Consider the following 9,555-nt stretch of genomic DNA (forward strand, 5'->3'; position numbering starts at 1 on the left):
ACAGAACATTCTAGAACATTAATGTTTAATTTATTCTAGAGACATTAAATGGTATATAATTGTGGAGGGAAAAATTGCAGCGGGGGTTTGACTTTGGAATATTCAAAATGGCCGCCGTTACCATGGAAACAGCAAAAATACAAAAAACTTCAAAATGCTTCAAATTTATTGAAACTTATAACAAATGTTGCTCAGCTAATGTAGACTTGACTTTTGAGTTCGGAATTTCGAAAATGGCCGCCGTTATCATGGCTACCGCTCACCTGGCAATAGGGGAAGGGTGCCATCCGCTATTGCTTGCAATCGCAAATCTAGTTATTATTATTTTTCTTCCACACATTTTTGTCCAGTCTGGAACTCTCATATGAATGGACCCAAGAAGATGGAACTATACCATAATGTTAACCACCAAATGAAGATTTGCTTTTTGGGGGTGGCACTTTCAAGATGGCTGCCGTTACCATGGAAACGGAACAAATGTGAAAAAATCCACTTTTTTGTTTTGGTGAACTATTTGGATACTATTTAACTCAGAATCATTATATTTTAATACAATGTAGGTGCCCACTATATACAGGTGTTGGATGATTTTGGCACTCATTGGAACTACTATGTTGCCATGGAAACTACTCCAAAAAATTCAAAAATCTCAAAATGTTCCAAACTTAATGAAACTTCACAGTAACGATGAGCAACAATGGAAGATGTGGAATTTGGCGTTGGAATTTCCAAAATCGCTGTTGTTACCATGGAAACAATGCAAAAAGGTCAAAACTTTGAATTTTCACAGAACATTCTAGAACATCAATGTTTAATTTATTCTAGAGACATTAAATGGTATATGATTGTGGAGGGAAAAAATTGCAGCGGGGGTTTGACTTTGGAATATTCAAAATGGCCGCCGTTACCATGGAAACAGCAAAAATACAAAAAACTTCAAAATGCTTCAAATTTATTGAAACTTATAACAAATGTTGCTCAGCTAATGTAGACTTGACTTTTGAGTTTGGAATTTCCAAAATGGCCGCCGTTACCATGGCTACCGCTCACCTGGCAATAGGGGAAGGGTGCCATCCGCTATTGCTTGCAATCGCAAATCTAGTTTCTTATTATTATGTCACCCGATCGACAATGTCGGGTGACATATTGCTATTCCTCTGTTTCTTTTTCACTATTATTATTATTATTATTATTATTATTCTTCCACCTAGTTTTGTCCGGCAGTTTTCTCAGAGCCAAAGGAACCAATCTGAATGATGGTGCACTATAACAAGGAACCCTGACTTTCCAGTTGCAGTGCAACTTTGGAACTAAAAAATGGCTGCCATCACCATGGAAACCGAAAAATAATGGAAAATTCCAGTTTTTGGTTTTGATGAATTATTTGGAAATGCTTTAACTTAGAATCATTATATTTTGATACAATGTAGGTGCCGGGCATATACTGGTTTTGGATGATTTTGGCAATCATTGGAACTGCTATGTTGCCATGGATACTACACCAAAAATTTCAAAAATATGGAAATGCTCCAAATTTTATAAAACTTCACAGTAATGATGAGCAACATTGGTAGATGTGGAATTTGGTGTTGCAATTTCGAAAATGTCTGCCGTTACCATGGAAACAATGCAAAACAGGTCAAAATGGTCTAAAAACCTTCAAGTGGCATTTACTTTCTTAAAATGGTAGGTCAAATTGATTGAAACTTTGATGGTATGGTCCCTCCCATGTACCAATGTGGTATATGCCATTCAATTTTGGGAACGGTCTCTGTTGCCATAGGAACCATCCCAAATGTCAAAAATTTCAAAAATTTCAAAATGCTCCAAAATTGATAAAACTTAATAGGATTGTACACTGACAAGTCTGAATGAGACTTTTGAAGTTGGAATTTCCAAAATGGCCACCGTTGCCATGGAAACTGCGGAAATGTCAAATATTTTCAAAATGCTCCAAACTTTATGAAACTTAATATTATTGTTAACTTGCATGTATAGATGAGACTTTTGACTTTGGAATTTTCAAAATGGCTGCCGTTGCCATGGAAACAGCAAAAATATGAAATTTTCTAAAATGCTCTCAATGAACTGAAAATTTACAGAATGATGTACTGCAATGCATATATGTGCATTCACTGTTAAACAATTTTGAAATGGCTGCCGCTTAGTGGCAATTGGGGGAAGGGTGACATCCGCTATTGCTTGCAATGGCAATTCTAGTTATTATTATTTTTTTTCTTGCAACAAATTTTGTCCGGGTGATTTCTCAAAATCCAATGGACCAATGTTGATGGAACTCTACTATAGTAAGGACCCCCATGTGCAGAGTTGCAGTAAGCATGGAATGGTTCAAGATGGCTACCGTTTCCATGGAAACAGAACAAATGTGAAAAAATCCAGTTTTTTGTTTTGGTGAACTGTTTGGATATGCTTGAACTCAGAAACATTATATTTTAATACAATGTAGGTGCCCACTATATACAGGTGTTGGATGATTTTGGTGATCATTGGAACTACTATGTTGCCATGGAAACTACACCAAAAATTTCGAAATTCTCAAAATGCTCCAAACTTCAGGAAATTTCACAGTAACGATGAGCAACATAGGAAGATGTGGCATTTGGCGTTGGAATTTCCAAAATAGCTGTTGTTACCATGGAAACAATGCAAAAAGGTCAAAACTTTGAATTTTCACAGAACATTCCAGAACATCAATGTTAAATTTATTTTAGAGACATTCAATGGTATATGATTATGGAGGGAAAAGATTGCAGCGGGAGTGTGACTTTGGAATAATCAAAATGGCCGCCGTTACCATGGAAACAGCAAAAATATGAAAAACTTAAAAATGCTTTAAATTTAATGAAACTTATAACAAATGTTGCCTAGCTTATGTAGACTTGACATCTGTAGATGCACTATTTGACTTTGGAATTTTCAAAATGGCTGCCGCTCACCTGGCAATGGGGGAAGGGTGCCATCCGTTATTGCTAGCAATTACAAATCTAGTTATTATTATTATTCTTCCACCTAGTTTTGTCCGGCAGTTTTCTCAGAGCCAAAGGAACCAATCTGAATGATGGTGCACTATAACAAGGAACCCTGACTTTCCAGTTGCAGTGCAACTTTGGAACTAAAAAATGGCTGCCATCACCATGGAAATTTAAAAATGGCTGCCGTTGCCATGGAAACAGTAAAATGTCATGTTTTTAAAATGATCTAAATGTACTGAAAATTTACAGAAAAATGTATAGCCATGCAAATATGTGCATTCACTGTTAAAAGTTTTTTAAATGGCTGCCGCTTAGTGGCAATGGGGGGAAGGGTGACATCCGCTATTGCTTGCAATGCCAATTCTAGTTATGGTGATTGCATCGAAATCTCATCTTTTACGTCATTTTCGAAACTATACAAATTTTGATTGGCTAAATCGGACGTTGGGAGAATTTGCTATGGAGTGGTGATTTTTTTGGCTACACCGAGATCAAAGATTTATCAACTTGTTGTTTTTCGACAACATCATTGCGACATTAACAATATCTTCAAACATGACCGTTGTTCCCTTGAACACTTACAGTTTTGAGTAAGAAAATCGCCAAAAACTAAGATTCATCAACGTCCATGTTTAGCTTGTCACGTCACACTCATTATCATCAGCTGTTGAGCACCTTGTCAAAGAAGTCGGCATATGGAAATCACAATGGAAAGGTGGATTTTGCATATATTTTGAGGTAAATACGTTGTAAATTGTAACTCTTTATCATCGGTACCCATTTCTTCTTATTAAATTGTTGAAGTGAATCAAAAAATTCATAATTCGTCATTTATTTCGATAACCGACGACGAAAACCTTTGAGTCCTGACGAATCAATCATTGAAACAATAAAGTTGGCTAAACGGAAACAATGCTCGGAGAAATATTGTGTTAATATTAGTTATAGTAGACTTGATTTTTTCCAAGCCAACTGTTACATAATAATTACCCTCCCCCCCCTTTAATTCCCCCTTGGTTTATAGTGTATGCAATAAATTAAAACTATTCATTTATGTATACATAGCTCCTTAACTTTGTTAGTAAGGGGTGCACCCCCTATATTATCATAAAAATAAAATTGAGAATGGAAATGTATACCAAGTCAGACTGTCTACCTCTCCTTGTAGGCTTAGTCAATTTTTTTTATACTTTTATACGTATACACCACCCACACAAATGAGCACTTCATGTGACTATAAAATAAGTGTCAGTTTAATAATATAATATTTGAATGCTTACATGATAATGCAGACTGCCTACATGTCACATGAAGTGATATGAAAGCTATTTAAAGATTAATTGTTTATGAGTTTAGATTAATCTGTCTATTATATTTATGTGTTAAGAAAGTAAACAAACATGGCAATTATTTTATTACAAACATGTAAGTTTACTATTGGTTTTACCAACCACTGCTGATACTAAGGGCTTAGGCTATTAAGCTTACTAAATATTGATTATATTGAAGTTCTCTTTTTGTATCAGAATAAGAATAAGATAATTTTTATGTTCAAAATATTAATAACAGGGCACATTAAGAGCATATAAATCAAGTACAATGATTGAAGTAATAGATATTATGCATATATATAGCAATGGGGCTTATAAATTAATTATATTGTGTATAATAATATCCTTTTTTTTGCAGAATTTTAAGATGAATGAGAAACAATGGCCACTTCCAATACAATAGCACATTTGATAAAATGAGTAAGACTCAAGGACTGCACTTGTCATTCAAAGGATGATCAACAAATGAAACCCAAACAAGGATATTATTTTCATATTATCAGATTCCTGTACATTGAGATATAAAGAGAAAATTAATTTTCCTGAAAAGGCAACTCTTTACTTATACATATATATGTGTGACAAAATGAATGGAATCAAGACTGTTTTAACTGTGCTAAAAGGAACACAAATTAGAACAATGCAGAAGTTAATTGACTGTATTAAAAATAAGTGAGAAAAAAAATTTGCTGCTGTATTAAAAAGCAGGTTCAACAAAAGGAAATATGTTGAAATGAATGAATAACTAACTGCAATGATTCTGGAACATGTGTTAATTCATGATCAACAAAGGAAAAATTTATAAGAAAGTGGAGAACATATAGTATGTGATATTGTGTCCTAATTAATATGATCACTGAGGAGAGGATGTTTCACTGAACTTTTACTTCATAAATGTGTCACTGTGTACAAATTGTGATTTCATTCCGCGGATAAAGTATATTTAGCTGTGCTCCATGGAATATTTAAATAAAAATTATTCATATTGTTTATTTATAATAATGTGAAACAGAAGCAAAAGTGTTAGGAATGATGAAATGTTTTCACATACAAATTAGCAAATAGATTCATCAATAGGATCACCCATTCCCTAATTTCTATGATTGTGAAACATGTTTTATAACAAAAAACAAAAAATTCTATGTTATTTGGTTATGATGGTAAGTTGTGACACATTGAAAAACATACCACATGAAGTAAAATAAGTCATGTTGGCTGCATTTAATACACAATTTCAAATCAATCAATCAGTGAATGTATATTTTAGATTACGTGGGTTAAATGAAACAACTTTGAGATTGCCCTGTAAGGTTTTTTGTTAGACACTGATCATATTCCCTTACAAAAAAATTCACTCCACCTTTTCAGAAAGTACCAAATAATGCTTATTGAAGAGCAATTATCAATATTAATTCAATTATCTAATTACATGAAGCTTAAAAAGATGATAAATATTATAACTTTAACTTTTCAACATGGTTTAAACTGATGTCTGCTAGTTTTATGCTGTTTATCATTAAAAATAAACACCTTATTGATGGTTAGCATTGCAATTGTAAAAGATAATATATTATTATATTGATATTTAAATAAAAATAAAGATAATTAAAACAGTTGTGATCAGTTGTCCAAGTTCATGATTTTTCTAATTTATACAGATTTAGGCCTCAGATACATAAATTGGGGTCTGAACTGAGTGTGTGTGTGGAGGGGGGGGGGGGGGGGGCAATTAGTTGTTAAGAGAATTTTTATCTATTATTTTTAATCAAATAGCATCTTTTCTTTACCCTGCAAAATTATATATATTCTTTAAAAACCTTTACACCCTATATATACCTATATTTTTTTTCCTGTACCTTAAAAAGAAGGCACAGATTACAGCTATTTTCCTATTGAATGTAGAGCAAGACTTTGGTTACCTTGATTGCTTTGTTTGTATATTGTACAATGATTATTTAAATAACATCCAATTGAATTTAACTATATATTTACAGGTTTAAGTTTGCCTATATTTATTGTTTGAAGATGACAATCTTAAGTGTTTTAAGCTTGGGTAAATGTTTATACAAACAAAACAAGCAAGCCAACCAAACTTTTGCTCTACAAGCTGTAGGAAATAAGCTGTAAAAGAAAATGTTCTGCAGTTTTGGAATATTTTATTCTCATCAACTAAATACAAATTTAAGTTACAGAGATAATGGTACATATATACATACATAGAATAAATACATATTCTGGAGTTTTAAGTATGCTTGAATGAGACACAGAATGTTCATTGAATGTGTACATGGTGTAAAGGGAATGTGTGATAAAAATGTTGCAGGATTTGAAATACAATTAAATTTCCATTAGCTCTTGGACTTTGGTATAAATTGATTTAATAGTCCCATACTTACTGACCATCATAAGTTTTTTTTCTATGAAATCAACATCTATTTTTCTTAAACTATGTTTTCTATCATGTGGTAATTAGATTTATTGAGAGAAAAATAAGCAGGACATTGAATATATATATATTCCAAGCTGTCATTACTATATGGTGTGATTGCCACTGTGACCAACGATTGAATGATGTACAGTGTATGGGTCTGTATGATTTATGAAGAATGAGCAAGATTCAAGATTTTATTGTACACTCTGACAGTTTACACTGTTACAAGAGGCAAAACCCAAACATGAGAGGCACCTCATCTGACAAAATAGGAAACACAATTCAAAGAACTATCTGATTGATTGAATGGTGTTTAACAACACTTCCCACACTGTTGTGCGAATACACGGATGTCATGTTTTATTGGTAGATAAAGCTACAGTGTCCGTAGAAAAATTCAATACATAATTTTTTTGCCAAAAAATACCAAACAGAAAGAAAAGGGGTATTCATACCAAGCCGATGTGTAATTATAATCATTCTGATCTATTCTCCGAGTAAAATATATATTTAAATACTTTGTTTCTTTTATTAAATAAATTGGTTATGGAGAAAATGCAACAAAACGTACATTTAAATAAAGATCAGCAACAATTTCCCGATGACTGAAATTTTTATTTCTTATTACAGAATTACTTCCCTTTGAAAGTCACTTGTGCGTTTCTAAACAATGACGGACCCGAAAACTTGTGAAACAAGTTAACTTTGACTCAAAAGTGCTAGCGTGTAGAAATAATGAAATTTCGATTCAAATTAACGTACAGAAAGCTGAATATTAATATTTTACGAAAACTGCTACTCGGTTCATGTTGTTTATACCGTTTAAGTGTTAAACGATGTAATATCTGAAGGTCATAGTATTTTTGGCGCAATTCAGTCGAAAATCTCCGTTTATTTAATTAATCTTTTTATTCAAAGGAGGCGAGTAGCACTTTTCTAATACTTTAGTATATAAGCTATCCACAGATAACAATACTTAGAAACAAAAGAGTGTCTACACGCTAGCACTTTTGAGTTTACTGTTTTCATGTTTATAAATAGATTTTGAGTGTCACGTGATAACCACGTGATAATTTGAGAATGTTATTTTTGAAAACGAAAATTTATATTGTCAACATACTAGCAAAACTAAAAAATATAACAAATTACACTATAAATGAGTCAAAAAGTCTTTTTATTAAAAGTTGAAATTCAAGTATCATTTTTTCATTCTTTTGAAAATACGGCATTAACATACCCGCGGTGTAGTCATACTGAAACAATGAAGTTAACAATGAGATTACATATATGTCATTCTAGGTTAAAACTATCTTTAAATCTTTATACACAAGAAATTAAATAAAAGTACAAAGAAAACCTGCTGTAATTATGCGTATAAAATATAAATATATATAAAACAAATGCTATATTTAAAACAATTTTATAATGGATCAATGAAAGAGGCAATATTACAATATGCACACTGTCTCCTTTTCTCATATATATTAAAGGCCCTTAAAACAGTACAAAAAGGAATGTTCGTTGATTTTGCAGGTGCTTTCGTTACATCTGAACCATAAATTGTCATAAATCTCATGAGACTATTCATACTTCTGAATATTAAGTTCTTTTAATAACGTATAACTTAAATGCTTTCTTCTCTTTTGTTTTCTTTCCTCACTTTTACAAAGTCATAATAATATGTTTTTGCTGTTGCGTTATATATACGCTTATTTATAATAAAAACCAGAATGTAACAATTTTACCTTATGCTAAAAATTAAGAGGAGTAAATACATTTTGCCCCATGTTTATTACAACACTAAAATATATATATTTGTTATAAGTTATTAAAGGACAACAGGTAAAAACTAAAAAACAAAATATAGATATACATCAAACAAGAACTATATGTTCAGGTACAATGTAGTCACAACACTTCCAAAGGGGTCAATCTAAAAATGTGCAATGTATCACTCTTGAATATATATTATAAAACTATAAGGTACACTAGAACAGTACAAACAGGCATTTTACTCGAAAGTTTCTATAATAAATTTCCGATGTGCTTTTGTAACATCTGTTTTGTATTTGCAGAGTGGAATTATATAAGAAAAATGCGTTCTTGCTCCAACTTGTCTCAAATCATATTTTTTTTATTTTTCACATTTTCATCATCTGCAAAATAAAATATATACCAAATATTTTTCATAAAGATCCTGGTTTTTTTTGGTTATCAATAGAATTTTTGACGAAACATGTATGAACAGGCAAAAAAATTGCATTTAAACAAAAAACATGATCGAAGATCACATAATATAAAAATCGATCATTATAGTAAGAACGTTTTCATAACTATTTCAATTAAAGCAAAATATAAAATAATAATAATCATTAAAAACCAATTGTTCAGAGGACAAATGATGGTCTTTCCACCCAAAACAATGTATTTTAATATGAAAGTTGTAAAATTAAGTGTAAAATGTCATTTCAATCGTCAAATGATAGCTTATTGTACGCTGGTTCCAAAAATATATGGTTTCTATACAATAATTTTTAAATAAGGGAGATAATATGTTACTTCCGGTTTGAAAAATGTTACTCCCGATAATATTTGAATATTTATTTGACACTGATTCCAAAAGTATCTGGTTCTATGTACTTTTATATTAATAAAGTACAAAAAATAGCTATTTCCGGTTTACACAGGCATCGAACTTTAGCGTAGACCGTCGCACTTAAGCATGGCCATCGTACTGTAGCGTCCTCATCGCTCTTTAGAGTCCTACATTTATATGTAGCTTATGCCCTATAACAAATGG

At 31.8% G+C, this 9,555-nt stretch overlaps 1 long non-coding RNA gene across 1 annotated transcript; it reads left to right on the forward strand.

Annotated features, from left to right (window-relative positions):
- Positions 1-4,367: 4,367 nt before the first annotated feature.
- On the forward strand, positions 4,368-6,166 carry LOC139500641 (uncharacterized). The gene is made up of 2 exons (XR_011658324.1): positions 4,368-4,418; positions 4,683-6,166. It is a non-coding gene; the product is annotated as an uncharacterized lncRNA (long non-coding RNA).
- Positions 6,167-9,555: the final 3,389 nt, after the last annotated feature.

Source organism: Mytilus edulis, chromosome 13, assembly GCF_963676685.1.
Source record: "Mytilus edulis chromosome 13, xbMytEdul2.2, whole genome shotgun sequence".
NCBI classification, from domain to species: Eukaryota; Metazoa; Mollusca; class Bivalvia; order Mytilida; family Mytilidae; genus Mytilus; species Mytilus edulis.